This window comes from Enoplosus armatus, chromosome 10, assembly GCF_043641665.1.
Source record: "Enoplosus armatus isolate fEnoArm2 chromosome 10, fEnoArm2.hap1, whole genome shotgun sequence".
NCBI classification, from domain to species: Eukaryota; Metazoa; Chordata; class Actinopteri; order Centrarchiformes; family Enoplosidae; genus Enoplosus; species Enoplosus armatus.
In genome coordinates this window covers 13,688,510-13,708,765 of record NC_092189.1, presented here as the reverse complement: position 1 = coordinate 13,708,765, position 20,256 = coordinate 13,688,510, and the positions used below count along the sequence as shown (strand labels likewise).

At 41.3% G+C, this 20,256-nt stretch overlaps 1 protein-coding gene across 2 annotated transcripts in view; it reads right to left on the bottom strand.

Annotated features, from left to right (window-relative positions):
• The window catches only part of mid2 (midline 2), a 66,524-nt gene that overhangs the window by 42,798 nt on the left and 3,470 nt on the right, over window positions 1-20,256 (bottom strand). The window lies entirely within an intron of this gene.

The following is a 20,256-nucleotide window of genomic DNA, read 5'->3' as shown; positions in this document are numbered from 1 at the left end:
TCTAGCGCCGTCCAATCAAAAGCAATCAAACTATTTAAACAGGAAGTCACTGTACAGTTCTGAGCTATAACATAACTCCCAAAAAAACTTTTTATGGGGGCAAACGATATATTTAACTAAACAGTCACCTCAGCTTTCATTCTAGCAGTATATTTTCAGAATCTATGGACTGTTCACCCGTATGTGTACTGGCATGGGAAGAATTCAAGGAGATAAATAGAGATTAAGAGATGGAGCTAAACAGAGGAGGGAAAGAAGGGTGGAATAAGAAAAGCAGAGGAGGACGTGTTAGAATGGAGGGAGGAGGAAATAAAAGGCAAGCAGAAATGAGCAACGAATTGCATCTCAGTTGCTTGAGGCATCCGATGTCGCTTGCAGGGGTAGGCAGGGTTATTAGCATAAGGTAATATCATTCATTCACTGATTCAGCTTTGGACGTGGCATGTCATGAGAGTGAATGGAGAGAGTGTGACAGAGATGGAGGGGGTTGATGGGATGGAAATTGGCACGAGTCCCGTGCTGAGAGGGGCAGCTTGGCAGAGTAGCTCCAGTCTGGCCTGCCCTCTAATTCAGCCTTCTGTCTCTTCTGCGGCTCTTTTTTCCCTTGTTATCTGTCTTTCTGTCACTCTCTACCTTTCTCTCTTTTCAACAGTTCGTCTACTCTCCCTTGAACCTGACTTTCCTCTCCTCCCTCGCTCTGTGTCCCGCTACTTCAGTCCTTATTCTGTCCGTCTCGGCACAGTTACAACTGCAGCTGCCGACAGCCCATCATCTTGGGTTAGATCACCACCCCCTCACATGACTTCATTGTGTTGAGGGGCTCCTGGGTGTCACTCCTTTACAGATGATCCCATTTCTCTTTGAATCATGAAAAGGACAGATCCCTATTTATATTACAGTAGCTACAGAGACTGGAGAGAGGAATTGTGGGAGAGAAAGACTTGCGTATGATGAAGGGTTTACTGAACACACATTCGACTCAAGTTTGAGATGCTGTCACAGTTTAAACTTTAATCATCGAGTCTGCAACTGTAGTTCAATTCACATTACTGCAAAACCATGGAGTTTCACAGAATTACATCACAAAGTGCCAAAAAAGAAATACATTTATTTGTGTCTATAACGTGTCAATCCAAATACAATACAATCTCACAGGCGAAAACCTCACTTCTGCAAAAGTCTGTGTTGTGCTTCAGTAGCAACTGTGACAAATGAACAGTGGGCAATTTCTGAAATCATATTACGGTAATCCAATTACAGTACAATGCGTCCCTCCCCGACCGGAGGCACCGACCGAGCTCATTGTTACTCTGCTACAGGAACATTAAAGGACCTTTATTTGAGGTCAAGTTCGGGGTCAAGAATGTAATCACAAAAAAGGTAAGACAGTAAGAGAAGTGTCCCATGTCTCCTAAACATTAAGAAGTGCTTAAGAAAATGTACACAGGGTTTTATATGCTGAACTCCATTGATGAAAATGTCCAGTAGCTGATTCTCTGAGTTGTTATGACAACGTAACAACAAAAATTCAACCCGCCGCCACAACAAAAATGGAACAGAATGCCCTGAGGCCAAGTTTTCAACTTCAAAGTCTTTTTCTTTTAATTAATTCAGGATCCTCCCCCGTGTACAAGAGAAACGACGAGACAGTAAGAGAAACAGAAATGAAAGAGAAGAGAGAGAGAGAGAGAGAGAGAGAAAGATTAAACTCGAGAAAGAAGCAATAGAATAGAACAAGCTCACTTTACAGCTGTTGTTAACAAGAGGCTTTTCAGAGCCGGGACGTGTCAGTAACACAAGCCTTCTGGGAAACAGGGTTTTTGTCTGAGGATAATATTCCATAGGGCAGAACTCTTGGGGCCGATGAATTGTAGCGGGGCATAACAAACGGGGAGTTACGCTTGTTTCATAACCCGCTGGCGGGAGCCAAATTAATGAGACCAATAGGGATGCTTAAAACTCGCTAAAATGTTAACAGTTTTTGTTTGGAACTCACTACCAAAAACAGTGCATTTGCGCATTTTGGCTTTTGGGTTTTGCACCCAGCTGGGTTATTCAAAGCAAGCGTGTTCCCCTACTTCCAATTCAACATGGAAAAATACATATACAACAAACATTTCACATTTACCAGTGAATGTAAGGCAGTGGCTTCCATACCGTTAGCTCTGAATGAGATGCCACAGATGTTTGAACTCTGACTGAACTCCTGTGACCTTCCAGCTATAAGCGACTGCACAAACGTTGAAGGGATCTGGAAACAGTGGGGGTGCAGCGATAAACGGCAGCAGACAGCTAGAAGATGCTTACTTTCGTTTATAAGTCTTGTGGGGGAACTTAAATAAAGTTGCTAGGAGAAAGCAGGAGAAGCAAGGCAGGGAAGGGTACGAAAGGACAAGTCTGCTGCCATAGTTGAACCACTCTTAGGACTCAGCTTTACAACCCCCAAATGCTTTTTTCCCTTAAGGCTTATTATGAGAAAAAGCCATCTTAAATGGACACAAATCCAATAGTAATTCAAGTTTTTAGCCATATGAGGGGATTAGGATCAAGACATTTCTCTGTAGGTTTGAAAGAGAATAATGAATCGTCATGGCTGCAGAACAGCAGCGAGGAGGCCAGACACAAGCTGGCGTTTGATTTTGTTTAAAAGACTCTTGGATATCTCGTGGGCCTGTGTGTGCTTTTAGCGTCCCAATTATTTGTTTGGGTCAGGGAGAGACCAACCCAGGACTACTAAAACCAAGAAGAAAGGACGGAGAGACTAAGAATAAAAATGAAAAAGAAAAAGCAAACACAGAAATAGATGCGGCGTGAAGACCATTTCCCAACCTTCTAGAGGCCTTTATTAGACAATTTCATATCAGATAACAGGCTGAGGCTACTGTGATATTTGAATGTAAAAAGATGGGAATTTAATGCTGCGGATTAGGAGGGGCCTGGACTGAGATGAAGTGGGGTTAGTAGAAAACAGTGATATGGTTGAATGGGCTTAAAGGATCTTTCTGTTTCATTTCAATCGGCCTACACTGGATTCTTGTTGGAACAGTGCAATTCAGTTTCATGGATTAATACTGAGAAAGGAAAAATAACACTTCTACGAGCTGGCTTGGCTGTTGTTCAATATGATCAGTACCTCTGCTTAAGAGAGAGAGCAACAGTTTTTTTCACCTGTTTTTTTTGAGCCAACAGTGATACACGTATTGTATTGTGTTCTAAGTGAGCATATCTTACAAATGAGCATGGACAAACAGCAGACCAATATATAAACTGTGGCTGAGAAATTAATAGAGATAATAATAAGTTGAAGTTCTCTAAGAAACATCAGTGCTGCAAATGTCACTCCTGTTAACATTAATATGGAGCATTAAAATCATTAGTTTGGTAGTCGTAATGTTAATTAAGAGCATCAGAGAGCTTCTGTTTTCTTTTGAACACTTATTTTGCTGCTCCGAATACCAAAAACCAAATCAATCACTTGACAACAACACTAGTTGTGTACGCTCACGCAATCCTAAACACAGTATAGTAGCAACCGACTAAAGGCCAGTTCAGACTAGAGATTCACAACAAGATTAATTCAAACTTGCAATGTGGCGGTCTGCAATGTTCTGAAACCAGCTTACACCAATGCAACTTTTTGTAGCTGGATATAATTTGAAGCGTCTTAAAATATGAATGAGAATAGTGATAGTGAGTTACTTGCTACAGTTGCATTTCTAATATTGATGAAACTGAGAAAACAAAAAACACGAGAGGGTTGCTTGTAACTGACTTGACCAGCTGACTTCACTACAAGCTCGTTGGCTGCTGAAACAGGTGACGTGCCTTGCGTTCTAAAATCAGCCACTGGCGACTTGACAAGCTGAGTTTCAAGCGACGCCGTTAGCATGCTTGAGTCGAGCTGAGACAGCCCAGTTTACACCGCTGCAACTTTTCCCCGCAAAGCTCTAAAACAGGTTGTCTCGTCGCAAAGATTTGGTCTGAACTGCCTTTAACAACGGGGCCAAAGTGCTCCTAAAGTTCCTCCAAGACTGATGTTTTTATGTCACAGTAATTTCTCTCTGACACTTGGCATGGATGGAGGCATGGTAATGTTTTATTGTGATTTAAGAGTGCATTGAATGCTCTCAGGAAATATTGTAATTACAATTTGGATGGCCATTCAAATAAAAAAAAAAAAATGACTGGCAAAGTTTATTTGACTCAATATCAAATATTTAGGAGATGGAAAGCATGGGGGCCATGTTCTCTCACTTATTGTTATTAATTTTAGATTGTGAAATCTATGTATTTCATGATCTTGTGAAGAATAGCACCATTGTTTTCGACTGGTTATTATGATAGAATTTATTTTTGTTTTATCTGATACTGCATTTTAAATCAAAATCTATTAACTGTACTTTTGTTGATGATCTCATTATTTACTGTAATTGAAATATTGATTTCAGTATATTATATTTTCCATAGAAGAGCTAAAGAAAATTGATGCAAGAGATAACACTCGAATGAAATGATGAATTAGACCTACTGTATGTGTTAATGCCAAAAATGTGGTGTGGTATTAGATAAATAGATAATGTGTATTTACGGATCGTGAATTAAAATGCAGATTTACAACATATATCAAGAGCTTGTCAGACATGTAATGACTTGACTTTTATCTTCGACAAATATGGAATTTATAGAGAATAGTCTAAATTGCATCACACTGATGCAGTTGATACTGTACCTTTCTTATCTGTCTGAAGCTGTTGCAACTCTTATTTGAGCTGCGTGTCTGTATGAAGTCCACATCTGATCATTGATTAGTGAATTTTTCCAACCCACAGACACCAGAGCCCACAGTATATAATAAGCAGGTATGAGGGAATCTTTAAAATAGTTTCATCATCTGAGTTGTACGCCGTGCACCTCATGACAAATCCTTGTTATCCTTGTCCGGCCTTATCCATAGCAGATGATATCATTAGGTTGGTGCTACTAGCTGTGGGCTAGATAAGGAATATTCCTGTCATCAAGACTCGAGCTGCAGCCGACTACTGTGACTCCTGACTAAAGACATTATCATCATGGTGGCTCCATTTGGCTGCTCTGTGGAGGATATAGCAGAGCTTTGATAGCAACGGGGTTCTGAATAAAACATCAATATTTAGAGTTATTTATAGCGCGCACAGGTTTATGTGTAATATTGGTACTTAAGTCCAGAGAAACAGAGAGTACAGCTCTGTAGCTAACCTCAATCAGTTATTGCAAGGCAGTCCAGGTAAATGTGTTTCTGCTGATCTGTGACTGACATCTGATGTACACAGCCTGTAGCTCTGAAAGGGGCCTAGATTGCAAGATACAAGTAAAATGAACACGGTCACAAACAACAACTGCTCAGGACCTTGCATGTCTGGGTCTGATTTGTTGCTTGGTATGCTTTACCCTCAGATAACAGACAATGACAATGTTGACTCAAATCAAGATATTTTCAGTAGAGGTACAATGTAGCAGGCCTGAGCCGAGCACATAATACCCATATCTGTATCCATATTCAAAGTCCACACCTCGGTACTCCTGATAATGTCTGGACTCACAATGTGACAGATGTGAACAAAACACAAGAAGAAGAAAAAACGGAGAAGCAGATGCCTGCGGTCCCACTGGTTATATTGTACTAAGCTAGGCTTAACAAGTCACTGTGCTTTCTCTATAGTGAAAGCACAGATATGAAATTGATATTGCTGTACTCAAATAATCTCCCACAATGTTGGAGAATTCCTTTAAGGGTCACACCAGTATGTTTCACATCTTACAAAGTGTAGGCTGTGATTGGCAGCAGAGTGGCCTCATCAGCAGGGAGGATGCCCTCCAACTAGATAATCCAGGTTAAATCTCTCCACTGAAGTGTCCTTCAGCAACGCAGTGAGTTCCTGCTACCTCGGAAGACACGATCCTGCAGCAGACCTTTACCTCTGATCTCTTCGTGAAACTGGAAGAGTGAATTTTCGTGTCTTGCCACCATTTGCTCAGTGGAAACAGTTCAGCTCCTGCGGCATTATCTACAAGAAGCTGGCTTGTTTGCTTTGCAATGTTTGGCAAATTGGTTCTACAGTATACAACAAAACGTTGTTATGCTTTTGACAATCTCGTATAACCTACATGATTCTGATATTTCCTCAGCAGTCTTTACTTTTTTAGGGTTGTTGAGGGCACGGAAAACAAGCCTTTGGGCAAACTTTTGCAAATTTAACATTTTATTAATGTGCACAGTCCATATCAAATAAATAAATAAATAAATAAATGCATAAGCCATGTACTGTAGATATTTTGGAAATACAGTATTTGGGGTGGGAATAGATGCCATGTGTGACAGTCAGGATAAGGCCCAGCTCGTTAGGCAGGATTTCCACGGCTTGTTACTAACCACCTGTCCTCTACGTTCACCTCCCACGGCACCAGCTCTAAGTGGCAGCCTGCAGCATGATGGGCTCCGCTGTCCTCTTCTCCTCCTGATTGGTTTCCATTGCAAATGGATTTTATATTCACAAATTAATTCGACCAAAATGCCCGCTTAACTCCCGCATGAAAAACCAGACGAGGTACAGAAAGAGACAACGAGACAGAGAAAGAAAGAAAGACAGAAAGAAAGAGTGGCTCACAGCGAGAGAGAGCCACACAGACATTTCATTGGCTCTAATACAATTATCTAGCTGCCGGGTCGTTGGTATATTCATATGACACGGTTATTCATTTTGCCTTATTTTCTAAAATGCAATAACAAGGAGAGCGGTGTGTTGGGTCTGAGTCATTCTGACTGATGGGAACCCAGAGGCCGTTGCTTGCCTCCGTGTCTCTAAAACCCTCTGACTCATTTTTTCAACAAAGTCCTGCGATGAATTTCTACCAAGTATGTCACTAGAAGAGTGGACATTAAAAGAATGAATTCATACTTTCATTTAGTTCAGTCCAAGGTTCTTGTAGGCAACGTTTACCCTCTATTGTTCAAGTGTGCAAACACCAAATGTGGAATTAAGTGGAAAAGAAGAATCTATTTTTGATTAGTCAAAAAGATTATATTTGAGTGGTGCAGCGCTGCAGAGCCAGGTCCGCAGCACCCACAGGAGGCCGCAGAGACGTGCCGTGGACACCCTCAGAAATATAACAGCATAATGAGAACCGCAGCTGACACACAGAAAACAAAGTGGCTGCTGCAGAAGATGTTTGCCAAGAGAAAAAAACAGGCAACCTGATCGGGTTATCTGGGTGCCGAGAGTGCAGAAAATCCCAAGATGGAGTATGAAGGTTTTGTATGTTTTGTATTCATAAATAATGCGGACGCGTGCACAATCATAAAAGTACCACATGTTGGTTTTCGCTCACTGGAGCCAGAGATTTCAGAGGCAATTTCAGCTTTAAAATTCTACATTGGCTGCATAAATCTCACACCGCCATCTTTTACTATATTAACTATAATCAGGGCGTGCTTCTGATTAAATACTATAATCCTATTTCATTTCAACCGCACCCGGCGTTGTGCAAAAAAGTTGCCACAGAAGTGAGATAAGCACAGCCGTCAGTGGCGCCCGGTTAGCTGATCCAAAAAGAGCTCTTTGCCGAAACCAAGGTGTTGTTCTCACTAAACCTCCCCTTAAGCCTTTAAGCATAAAAAGACGTCAAAGAAGCCATATTTATGTGGAGGTGACAAATGTCGACTGGGGGTTTGTTTGTTTAGTTACGAAGCTGATATAAATCTGTGGCAAATGTTAAAAAATATGACCTGATGGAGGCATCGTGTTGGTTTGTACACTCAATGGGTTTTTACTATTAAACACAAGTTCACTATCACCCTCTTTTAGTTGACAGTTTGACATTGGATAGACGTTAAAATGATGCCACAAACAATCCTTGAGACACACTGTGAACATTTTGTGTCACCTTGGGTTAACATCTAGCTTCTCTGGTTCGTCACCTCCACATTATGGTTGCTGTCTCTCATTAGATTTTATCTTTGAGGAAAACATTAAGTTGTTGAAAGCCATTGGGAAAGACTGTTGGAGAACAGTTGGCGTTTTATTCCCTCAAGATACTGAGATTCAGAGCTGTGCACGCTTTGCCTGTGAGAAAGCAATGACTCGCTGACATGACAGATGTGAAGTTTTCATCACGGCCCCACAGCTTTGAGAGTCCTTGACGGTGTTTTACCATATCACTCGTGGCAAAGTGACACACCGGATAATCTCACTTACGACACATGGACCGTAGCACATTTGCGCTTGTGGAAAATTCATGTGCTCTTCACAAACACTGGATATGCAGGGCCTTCTGGTTGAGCTGGTACATGCTCCTCAAACCCATTTCCCCCTTCTGAGACAAGGATGCCTGGAAGAGGCAACTGATTCAGGCAGAAGAAGAGATTTTCTAGGAATGGTATCACTATCATCATCACTATAATCTTCCTCTTCTTCTATTTCTGGCGGCTCCTCTCTCTGTTTCAGTGGTTGCCCTCTATATTCCCCTACATTGCAATTTAATTAGCGAGAACGTAACTTGTTATTGCTCTTTTGAGACTCATTGCACTTAGTTATAGCCTATAATCCTCCAAACATTTGATGCTGTTAATGAACTAAATGATCTGAATTTATATGAAGATAATCTAGCATGATCACAGACACAAACAAAGAGCAGCCGATTCAACCTATTGCTGTTCAAAGCAATTGGCTGACATTTTAGGGAAATATGCTTATTCACTTTCTTGCAGAGAGTTAAATAGGAATATCAATACCACTCTCAAGTCTGAACAATACATATATAGCTGGAGCCAGTTAGCTTAGCTTAGCATAAAGACTGGAAGCAAGGGGAAACAGCTATCTTAGCTCTGTCCAAAGGTAAAAATATTCTCCTAACAGCATGTCTTAAACTCACTAATCAACACATTAAATCTCACAAGCAAATTTCTCTAAAATGTCAAACTATTTCTTTAAAAAGCATCTCTGTTGTTTAAATCTCCACTTTTATTTCTCACTGTTGATTGCCTCATTGTTATTCTACAGAGAAGTGTCGAGTAAATACCTAAAATGTAGTAAACTCTGCGAAAACATCTACTAAAATGAAAACATTTACTTGACACACACAATCTGAATCTATTTACTATTAAATGGACTGTGTTGACAGCTGAAGCCTCACCTGTGGGTTTGCTGGAGGCAGGATGGGTAGAAACGAGCGCTTGTCATTTAAAGGTATGCGAAATCACCCTAAATGTCGACATCATGGAATCCCAATCGCCTCTCTTTCTCTTTCCCGCCCCCACTATTTGCTTTTACTTCCCTGTCACTTCTGATCTCTCCTTCCCGCTCTTCTGCAATGTCAGCTGTCGCCCTCTCCTCATTTCTTCTTCAACCCTGACCTTCATCATCTTGTCTTCCACTACCTCATTCTGCCTTCTGTAATACCTAAATAACTGTGACAATAAGAGTCCTGTCTCTGAGACTTAGTGCTATCTCTACTTCTCAGTTGAAATTGAACATGTTTTATTGGGACAGTCTCCTAAAAATACAGAGCAAACATAACAGAACAGCTTTGGCTGCCACTGTAAATAGCAGCCCAACTGGAAATTACATTTATCTGATCTTTAATAATTGAAGTTCTACAAATGAATTTCCTCTCTCTTTGGACTTTTTTTTTGTCATCTGGAAGCCTGACGCTGCTATACACGCCATCTTTTTAAACCTTCAGCCACATTACAGGAACAATAATCTGGTGTGATTGACACTTTCCAAGCTAAAAGCTTTACACTTGTCAGCTTTTAGTAAAACCTCCAGAGAAGTTCATCTGAGCTCATGGACTACAGAAACTGCAAGAGTGTGATAAGGTTATGAGCAACACAGATTTCTTTTTTGGGTAAGATGGTACAGAGGCAGCGAACACCTCGTTTCTGCCAGCATATGAGACTGGTGCTGCCAGCAGGAGGGTAAACACACTTAAAAACACACAGAGGAGCACATGTCATGATGTGTGTTGAGATTTAACTTGAGGTGCTGCTGCCTGCTCAAGGGCATCTTAATGCAAAATAATGTATCATAACTGACTCATGATTTGTGGGGGAAAAGAAGGCACAGAAGGCGCTGACGCAAAGCGACTGCGATCCCAAGCTGCTTTTACTGCAGTCTCAAATTTAGCTTCCAAAAAAAACTTCCTCTCTAAGACTTTTGCTTATCTCGACAGATCTCTGCATGGTTTTAACTCAATCTGCCACAAACATATACTTCTCCACTTCCTTGCCTTTCAGATTAAAACCCTTGCTTTAGCACAAACCTGATTTTTTCCCCAGCGGTTAATGGTGCAATTCAATAGCCATGTAACCTATTGAAATGGTTCCCTAAGGTCTGTACTTCAGGGAATAAATGCTTGAAATTTATTTGCAGTACATAAAGAGCAAATGGGAAAAAAACAGCAGAATTGGAGTTATAAAGGAAAACAGCAGCTTTATGTTTGCTGCTGTTTCAGCGGTATTGAATGTGATAGTAGATAATGCCGTACAGAGAGACCTGTTTGAGAGGAACGGTGAGATTTCCACCTGAAACGTTTTATCTTGCCCACCACAGCGTGACCCCCTACTGGGCCCTGCAGGCATTTAGATGTAGAACAGAAAGAGACCCCCGACTCTCATCTGCTCAGGCTGCAGCCGGCAGCATGCACACAAATCAGACAAATGTATACACACTTATACACACAAAACGCACAATAACAAGAAAACTCTCCCCTCCTCCCTTTCACACACAGTGGCAGTGGTCAGCGGCAAGACAGAGTGTCTCCATTAGTATCTAAGTGGCTCTGTCCACCCTAACAGATGGGCTTGCTTCCTCCAAGGTGGGTGCAGTGATTTACTCTATCTCTACTGTACTTTGCCTTATCTAATTGGACCGACAGTGCCCAGGAAGCAGGCCAGTAAATCATGTCACTATCATGTATTTATAGATGAGGTCATGTAATGCTAGTGCTGGTGGCAGCTACATAACATCTATATATGACACCTGTTACCATGCCAGCTGTTGGCAGGATGCCCGCCAAAAAAGCGAGATGGACACTGCAGCCAGAGGAGTAGGAGCAGAAAAAGAGGAAGCGAGCAAACGTGAGAGGTAGAGACAATGATAACAGGAAGAAAAAAAATCTGATTATCATTGAACACATGAATATGACATCTTCAGACATATTGCTTTGACCCTCATTGTGACATGTTAGGCCACTATGGATTCACATGCTGAGAGCCCCAGCTCCAGTGTACTTATGGAAATGAAAAATCTTAAGGGATGACAGCCCCCGGTGCAAGACAATCTCATAACGCTGGCTGTGGCTCAGCTTCACTACTACGCATTCCTGACACCGGAGTTATAGTGCAGGGAACCACTCTGGACAGTGTCTGCGGTGGTAACAGGGTTCACCGCAAATAGGAAAAGACGCATTCCCTGCGTTCCTGTGATTCTACGTGGCTGGCTTTCTGGCGTCGATATCTGGAACAGACATTCCTCACTGTACGACTCCCCGGGGAACTGAAGTCCCTCTGCGTAACCCGAGCTAAACAGAAACTTCCAGGGATGCTCCTGCAAATCAGTCAGGGAGGATGACGTTCAGTATACGTACAGTAAATTAGTTTTTTTTATATTAAAAGCTGATGTCACACCTCCACCTGTCATCCTAGTGGAGTAATTTCAGCAGATGTGAGGCAGCAAATGCAAACTGAAACGTCTGAGGACTTGGCTGGAGGTCTGGCTTAACAAATAAATAATAATGCAACGCAATCAAAACTTTTGACAGAAATCACACATAATCTAAATTAAGCAGCCACCTGCAGAATTGATGAAATAAAACTTAGATATTTTCCCTCTGACATCTTCTCGCTGAGTTTGGGTTATAGGACAATGAAGGACTCAGTAATAAAAAAAGTAATTGCATTAGCATGACGGATTTTACAAGCACTGTTGGCCGCAGTAGTCCAAAGCGACATCTCTGAAGAAGACATACAGAGCTGCCTACACTGAGTCTCTGGTGTGTGTTGTGACTATTTTAAGCATGTTAAAATAACATGAGAAAGTCATATTCACGCCATATATTCTATATGAATATGTTGATAGCGTCTCCATGTTTGTACTGCATGCATGAGCTCAGATGTACACGTTTCTCTCTGGAGCTTTAGTGGACATGGTGCTGGCTGCTGCTGTCACCGCCATGATGGCCAGAGAGGATAGGTGATGTGTCCCTTTTTAGAAGCCATAAAAGAAGCCTTGCATGCTATTAAGCATGCATCAGCGCACCCCTTTCATTGGCTGTAAAGAGGGGGACATTGAAGCACAGTGCCGTTAACCTGTGCTCTCATTCTCTGTGTCACATGAAATGAAGCTCCCAGGTAACTCCAGTTTGCAAAGTCAATTCACGGTCATAACGTCCCGTGGCTCCTCTCCTTTCCTGTCCAAAATCTTGTAAACCTAAATAACTTGTACATCTTGGACTAACACTCCCGACTCTGGCCGACAGCTAGATGTCTGGTGCCCCTCACAGGAGTTCACTTGTGGTCAAGGGTTCATGCTGTGGAGAAATACAGCCCTGAACTGCTGAATGCAGGGAAGCAGAGCCTTTTCTTTAAATGTATAAATCTGAACATAAATCCATTTTGTATTTTGTGACCAAAAACAATGGGTGCATTTTCTAGGCAGATTGACTTTTATTTTCTGGTTCAGCTCCAATATGGACGAGTAATTAGAATCGGAAAGACATTCACAAAATAAACTTTGCAACTTTTCTTTTTTTAAATTAATACTCAGTGATACAAGTAATACAAATGTAACTGCTTAAAATACACATCAATTCAAAATAAATGTAAAACTTTAATTTACACTGCCACACTGTTAGCTAAGAAATCACAAAACAATCTCCAGTACAATATGTTGCATAGATTACAGGCGGCCACTAGTGTTACAGCTGCCTGTGTTTTATATGCAGCACTTCCTAGCTTTCTACTCTATGTATATGTCAGTGTCACTGAATTAGACAATAGTGCTCACTGTCGTGTGTGTGTGTGTGTGTGTGTGTGTGTGTTCGTGTCTTCTGAAAGTGAATGTGAATGTTTCAGGAAGCAAGAGATTCATGGGAAAGGAATGCACTGAAGAATGTTTCTGTCCGGCAGCTGTGTCTGAGACAGAGCGAGATGGTTGAGAACAGTGTGGGAGACTGACCAAAACAACACACACACGCTTAGAAATCCATTTCTAGGACTTTGCTTTCCCCTCAAGGTGATCGAAGGAGTTGATTCTTTCACTCACCAGGACACTGATGATGTAAGAAAAAAAAAGGAAAGGATGGTAATAACTGTATGTGAGAGAGATATGTTTCAATACAGATGGGACAAGACAACTCAAAATGTCAGTAAATTAAACATTTTCAAACATCTAAAACATTTGTGCACATTTCCATTTTACGATTCTACAGCCACGGCTACAAAACAATAATGATTTTCATCAAATCTGAATATCCCTTGCTGAACTTTTTAAACTGCAGGGAACTTTCTTCCTTCAGCATCTCGCCCCTTTCAGCGTTTCATCCATTTGTCTGCTGCTGTAATACAACTGGAAGAAAATCAAATTATCAAATAATGACTGCCCATGGAGAGATCAATACATAACAATGAAAACAGTTGGGGCTTTTTCAAAGGAATTCATCGCTTTACTTGCCAGTATTCCTTTTTGATCAACTCTTCTCCCATATTGCACTTGTTTTTCTCTTTTAACTCTTGAGGTTTTGAACTAAGCCAACGGATTTTTGACTCACTGGCTTTCACACAGGAGTAATTTTTCGCTGTTACTGTAATGGTATTGCTTAAGCTGGTTGAAATGTGTAGCCTTGTGGAAGTGTAAGAAATGCAGCTTCAGTGACATGAAGGCCAAAAAACACACAACACAGTTTAAGAGATGAAGCAAGTGTGATTGTAAGCAGATAGGCAAGACTGGTTTCACACTAACTGAAGTAGCTGTGCGCATTATGGCCTACATCCAGTTTTGGTCATTTGCTGCTCTTCAGTCAGTGTCACTGAGTTCTTCAGCTCTCTGCTGAAAGGGAAATGATGCATTTTACATTTCAAGCAGTTGCAACAGTGAAGCTGCTAAAAAGGAAACCAGCTGTCTTGGAGCCAAAACTGAAGTGGATCAAGCCGCTGCCTTCCAAAAATGAAGAGCACTCCGTAATGAGCATGTAGGATAAGAAGTGACCATCACCAAATGAGGCTCGTTTTGCTACCAGTTATCAGCTGCAGGCCACATAGTTCTATCAGTACTGTACCTAACTTGAATTCAAAACCCCTGATAACAAACAAAGAAACCCAAAAATCTGAGAGTTTATAACCTCATTTCAGATCCTTCGGGCTCACTCAATGAAGCAAAATTTTGCAGATTTAGTTAGTAATGTAGCTAGCTTCATTTTGCATCCTTTCATCCTCTGTTTTGGTCTCCACCAAACTCCTGAGGGAAATATCTGGCTCTTTAGCTTCTAAATGCTCCACTATGTTCACCAGCTAACTTTACAAGTCTGCTGTTTGGTACTAGGCAGGTTAGCATACAGAGAATCAGAGCATTTTAAAAAACTGTTCTAAAAACAGTTGCCAAAACCAAAACAATAAGCTGAAAGACACTCCATAGAGCTGATGGGAGGTGTAAAATCAGGTGATCGTTATCTGTGGATTTGCCACTATAAGTAAGTAAAGTTTATTTATAGAGTACATTTAAACACAATTTTAGCTGACCACAGTGCTGTACAAAAGGACATTGAATACACACAAAGAGAAACAAACCAACGGCAACAATAAACAACAATGGGCAAGTACAGAACTGTAGACAAGACAACAGATTAAAAGATTAGTGGGCTGAAAAGGCCAGTTAATAGTGACACCTTTCACCTTATACATAGTATAATATATATGTCATCCATTGTTAATTAACAACTATTGATTAAAACAACTTTAAAAGGCACACGTTAAACTTCAAGAGCATATTACATTTTAGAACTTTGGCAAAAAAGCAAAGCACAAAATTACACTAAGAATAAATTATTATCTTATTAAATTGACTCAGTGGTTATAAACTGAATAACCAGTAAAATTGCTTCAAATTCATTCTTCAACATTTAGATAATACAGACGATTCAATGCTGAAAACTACTGTTATTATACTATGATTACTGTTCCCTGGGTGCAGCTCAGAGAATACTAACCACCAGGCTATTTTAAGTTTGGGAATGAATCAGTGGTCCCTGGGGTCCTCGGGCCAGTGAAGACGTGCTGTTTATCTCACACTGGTGTCATTAGTTCAAACTAAGTATCTTCCCAGTGGCGTCACACTGTTCCTGCCTGGCAGCCTCTCAAAAGGACACAGAAGTCATCACGCACACAAGACACACAAAGGCAACGTGTGCACAGACACCAAAACCTACTAAGACGGAGAAAATACTTCAGCCTTTGTGTGTATACATGCACATATACATACTTCTGTGCATGTGCGTGTACGGGATCAAGAAATTCAGAAGTCTGGATGCTGACTGACATTCCAGACTCAGTACAAATATTCCTGTTATGCTTTGTTGTTTTGTCCACTGTCCCTGAGCCACAAACCAAAATAGCTTCTGGAAGGCACCTGTGATTTATCCTTTTGACTGAAAAATCTCTTACGTGATTAAAATTAGTGGATTTGATCAAGTTTTTACAATTTATCAAATATCCTCCAGAGACACTGCAATGTAATTTCTAAATCAAGCCTCATCGTAATGTTCATAGACTGCATGCGTCATCAATTTCCTCAAACAGAGCCCCTCCCTTCCCCTCATATAAATGTGATTTGTGCCACGGATTGTTGCAGATTAATACTAGGAAGTGCTTACTCATCAGATATCGCAGGCACTAATGTGGCACTGTATGAAAGGTTGGAATCAAAATGCTTGGAAGCCGGTGGAAAATAACATCAGCATAGCAAGATGAGTTTCCACTGTTGATTAATGTGTAAATCCTCTTACGTTGTGGTGTGTAGCTGCAAGCCATCTGACTAAAATACATAAATAATAATGAGTTTATGATCTGTCATGCATTATGACAACCCATGAAGAATATACACGAATACAGCCACTGTAATAAAAAGATGTATAGCACACGTTTTAAGAACAGACACAACATACATCAAACTTTTTCTGGCGCACATGAATGCACTGTAAGTATACATGTGTATTTATTTGTCTGGTGTCCACAGAGATCCAAAAGTTGTATTTATCAGCTGCTTAGTTAAAATGGTTTTCCTCGAGTGTGTTGCCAGCTTCTTACAGCTTTACGCTAAAATACACAGCACAGGCCGCCAAGAGCCTGAATTCCAGTTTTAAACCTTGTAAAGACCAAAAAGAAGAGGGGTGGCAAAAAAAGCAAATGAAAAAGAAAGACAAGAAGGAAAATGTAGCAGGGTTCAACCTGCATGGATTTAGAAGGCATATACTGGGATACAGGCTACAGAGGTTGATGGTCCTGTATATTTTGCTGCTTGTGCTTTTTTCATGCAAAAAAAATCCAAGCAGAGTTTACTCAGGATTATTAACCTTGGGAGCGTGAAAAATTCCCCAAAACAATATTTGTTCCATGGGAAGCTAAAACTCCCAAGATAAAGAAATTGTTTAAGGCGTGCAGACCAAACACACATATTTCATGGTAGGAAAGACCGTGGGATAAATCACACCTTAACATTTATTATGTTATTTGAAATAAATGTGACTGAATAAGTAAATTATTAAGTATAAATTACAGAGAAAATACAGTTTAATTGCAGACTTTACAGACAGCTTTTATGTAGCTGAGCCATGAACCTCAAACTAAAAATGATGACCAACGTTGATTTGCAGAAGTACACTTTAGGAGTGCCTTTAAAATGTACTACAGTTGATCTATTTCAGTAGCTCACATGAACCACCCTATTGCAGTGAATATCTATATATGCTTGATCTGAGAACAACAAGGATCCAGTGGACCCTGCTCTCATTTCATGGAAGAAAAATGAGGTGAGGCATCAATGGATAATGGATAAATGGGAATGGATAAATTTGTACATCGCTCTCAAACATACACACAAAAGTCAGAGATGAGTTATGTCGGTTATATCCCTCTTTCTGCATTGCATTGTATCACTGCTGACACCAAAGCTCCTAAAAGCTTCCCACTTTCTTTTTGCATAAATTGTGCATATGCATGATGTAGTGGCTGGGAGTGATTTGATAAGCGTTTTTTTTTTTCATGACCCACTAAATTTTATGATGGGCTGGCGTGACATATTTTCACAACACATGCATGATGCATTGACAGGGTGCACTTGTGTGCGTCGTGAAAGTATAGGCACTAGCTCGTGCACAAACGCACACATTCATGCAGACTTCCTGATAGGCGCTTTAACACACAGAGATGTGGCGCACACCGACGCACACAGACACTAAAAGCTTTCTACAGCCTTGGTGGTTCCGTCAGCATGACTAAGTGTGCTCCATCTCACACTGTTCTCCAGATAGAGCCATGATTTCCCCTGGCATCACACACTCAGCTCCCAATCACTCCAAACATGTCAGACCTAATAGCATCTGCTTTGACACACATGTGCACCCACATGTGCTCGCAGGTACACACACACACCTGTAATACCGCACACAGGCACACATATTTGAAGGCAATCATAAACCCTCCTACACACAAACACACCGGAGGGCTGTAAGTCTCCCTCTCACCAGCAATATGCTGCAGCAGTGTATGTGGGTTTGTGGGCGACTGCGGGCGGAGAAGAGTGGTGTTACCTAAAACAAGACAGACTGGCCAGGGGCCAAGTGAGGGAGAGGGAGGAGAGAGAGAAACAGAGTGACAGAAAGCAGGTGGGAAGGATGATGTTTGTGTGCTCGTATGCAAAACAGAGAAAGTGAGAGAAGTGTAGTGAAAGAGAGAGGACAGCAGTGAGAGAGCGGGGGTCTGTGCATGAGCGAAGAATAATATGAAAATTGTGAGTGTATGAAGAGGAAAGAATTGGGAGTGCATGAAGGATTCAGCTTGGTTGCGTACTTGACATTGCAGCCTTTTAATTTCCCCTTAAAATCGTTACTGCCAGTGTTTGGCGTCTAATCAGTTTAGGTGAGCTCTATTTTGTGTATGTGCCTGTTTCTGCCTGTGTGAAAAGAGAGCCAGAAAGTACGAGTTTGTGGGTGTGGATGTGATTAAATGTGCTCGCATTTGTGTGTCTGTGTGAGTGCTGCACATACACACACGCTCGCCTCTGGATTTAGCAAAGCAAATGGGTGTAAATACAGCAGGAGTGGAGTCAGCAGCAGGAGCAGACGAGATGCACACATCGCACAGAAAAGGGTTAGACAGTGCCTTAAGGAGCTTAGATGGGGAAAAGTAGAAGATATGAGGGGTGAGGGAGGGTGAATGAAAAAAATGGTGGGGATGAAGGGAAAGAAGCAGGGCTGGAGGGACTGAAGGAAATGAAGAGAGGGGAGAGTTAGAGAGCTAAAAGGCGGAGGAGGGGGGGTGATGGTGTCAGGATGCTGTGACTTGCCTCTTCCAAAACAGGAATTAATCCAATAATCGCTTGGATATGTTTTGCATATTTCTTCATTCTTCTCATGTGCACAACAGACTATCATCTGGTACAAGTATGCATGAGACCTGTCAAGACCTTGGAGACACACACACACACACACACACACACATACACACACACACACACACACACACACAAATGTGACGACAAATCCCACTGCTGTAGGGTTAGTGCACATGTGACGCCACAGAGAGCCTTTAAGTTTATCTGCCGCTTACTTCAAGTGTCACAAATGTCAGCAACTCTGCTATAGGCTTTGCTTCCATGTCAGCTCATTAGCACTTCATGCTAAAGCACACACACTTCAAACCCTCAAGAGCCGGAGAGTCAGTAAATTAAGTGCCAGTGATGCAGAAGAGAAGAGGAAGACTTTTTATCCTTGTGATGGGATCCATTTATCACCATTTCTCCATTTCCTTCAGTCTTTGTACTGTGTTTTCCTCCTCTGCTCCTTGCTGTCTCTTTCCTCTTTCAGCTTCTCTCTTACCACTTATTTTAATTCAAGTCTTTAATGAGACAATGACTGCTGAGAGTTCAACACAGACACATACACACAAGTAGGCACAAGGGCTCAAAGATGACTGTACAGACAATGTCTCATTACAGAGCAGACCCAAAGAAAACACAGCCAGACACACAATAAACAACAACATTAAGATAGATAAGGGCAGATAAACCCTTAGTGGCCATATGAATGAATGAGTCAGTAACCAAATCACTGAAAGCCTGGGATAACAACAGATCAGAATTTATGTTGCTGGCTAGCACATCTCTGGTCCGGGTCTGAGCCTCCGCTCTCTTCAGCTGTTCATTTCAACATTTTAAAATAAGTTTGTTCGCTTTCTTGCCTAGAGTTAGAAGATCGATACTGCTCTCATGTCTGTATAGTATATTTGAAGCTGTAGCCAGCAGCAGGTTAGCTTAGCTTAGCATAAAGACTGGAAACAGGGGGGAAAAAGCTAGCCTTGTTCTTTGTCCAAAGGTAACAAAATTCACCTACCAGCAACTCTAAACATGGTATATCTCATTTGTCATTCTGCAACTGCTTCCAGCCAACAAAAAGTCTAAATGCTAAAAATTACTTTCACACATAGATGCAGACATACATACATAAGGAGGACTTCTACTGAAAACAAGGGGCCAAAAACACCAGCCATTAATGCATGTAGTGCTCGGTTACAACCTTCTAGGATTTTTTTTTTCAAGAGCTAAAGCCCATTCATCTCACCAAGTCAGTCATATCATCTCTAAAAATAACACATTCAAACCTCTGCTTTGCTTCTTTGCATTAATAAATGCAGATGAACCTGAACGTGCAACTCTTCAGTTGTGATCAGTCTTGAAGCATGTGGGAAACATTTCACCTACAATGTTGCAGTCTCACCTTTAGTGTTACACTTTTTCACCTTCCAGTGCAATATCACACACGTCAGACTAAAATCCTGCGCTGAGAGCACACAACCCGCGCGCCTCTGAAAGGGGATGTTAGGCTGCCACAAAATGTACCTAAATTACTCTCTAATTGAGCCTCCAATACACACTCCCAAAGCAGCAGGTGATGAAACATTCACTGCTGCAGCAGAATGTATCGTAGCTGAAAGTGGTTTCAGTGAATCTGATT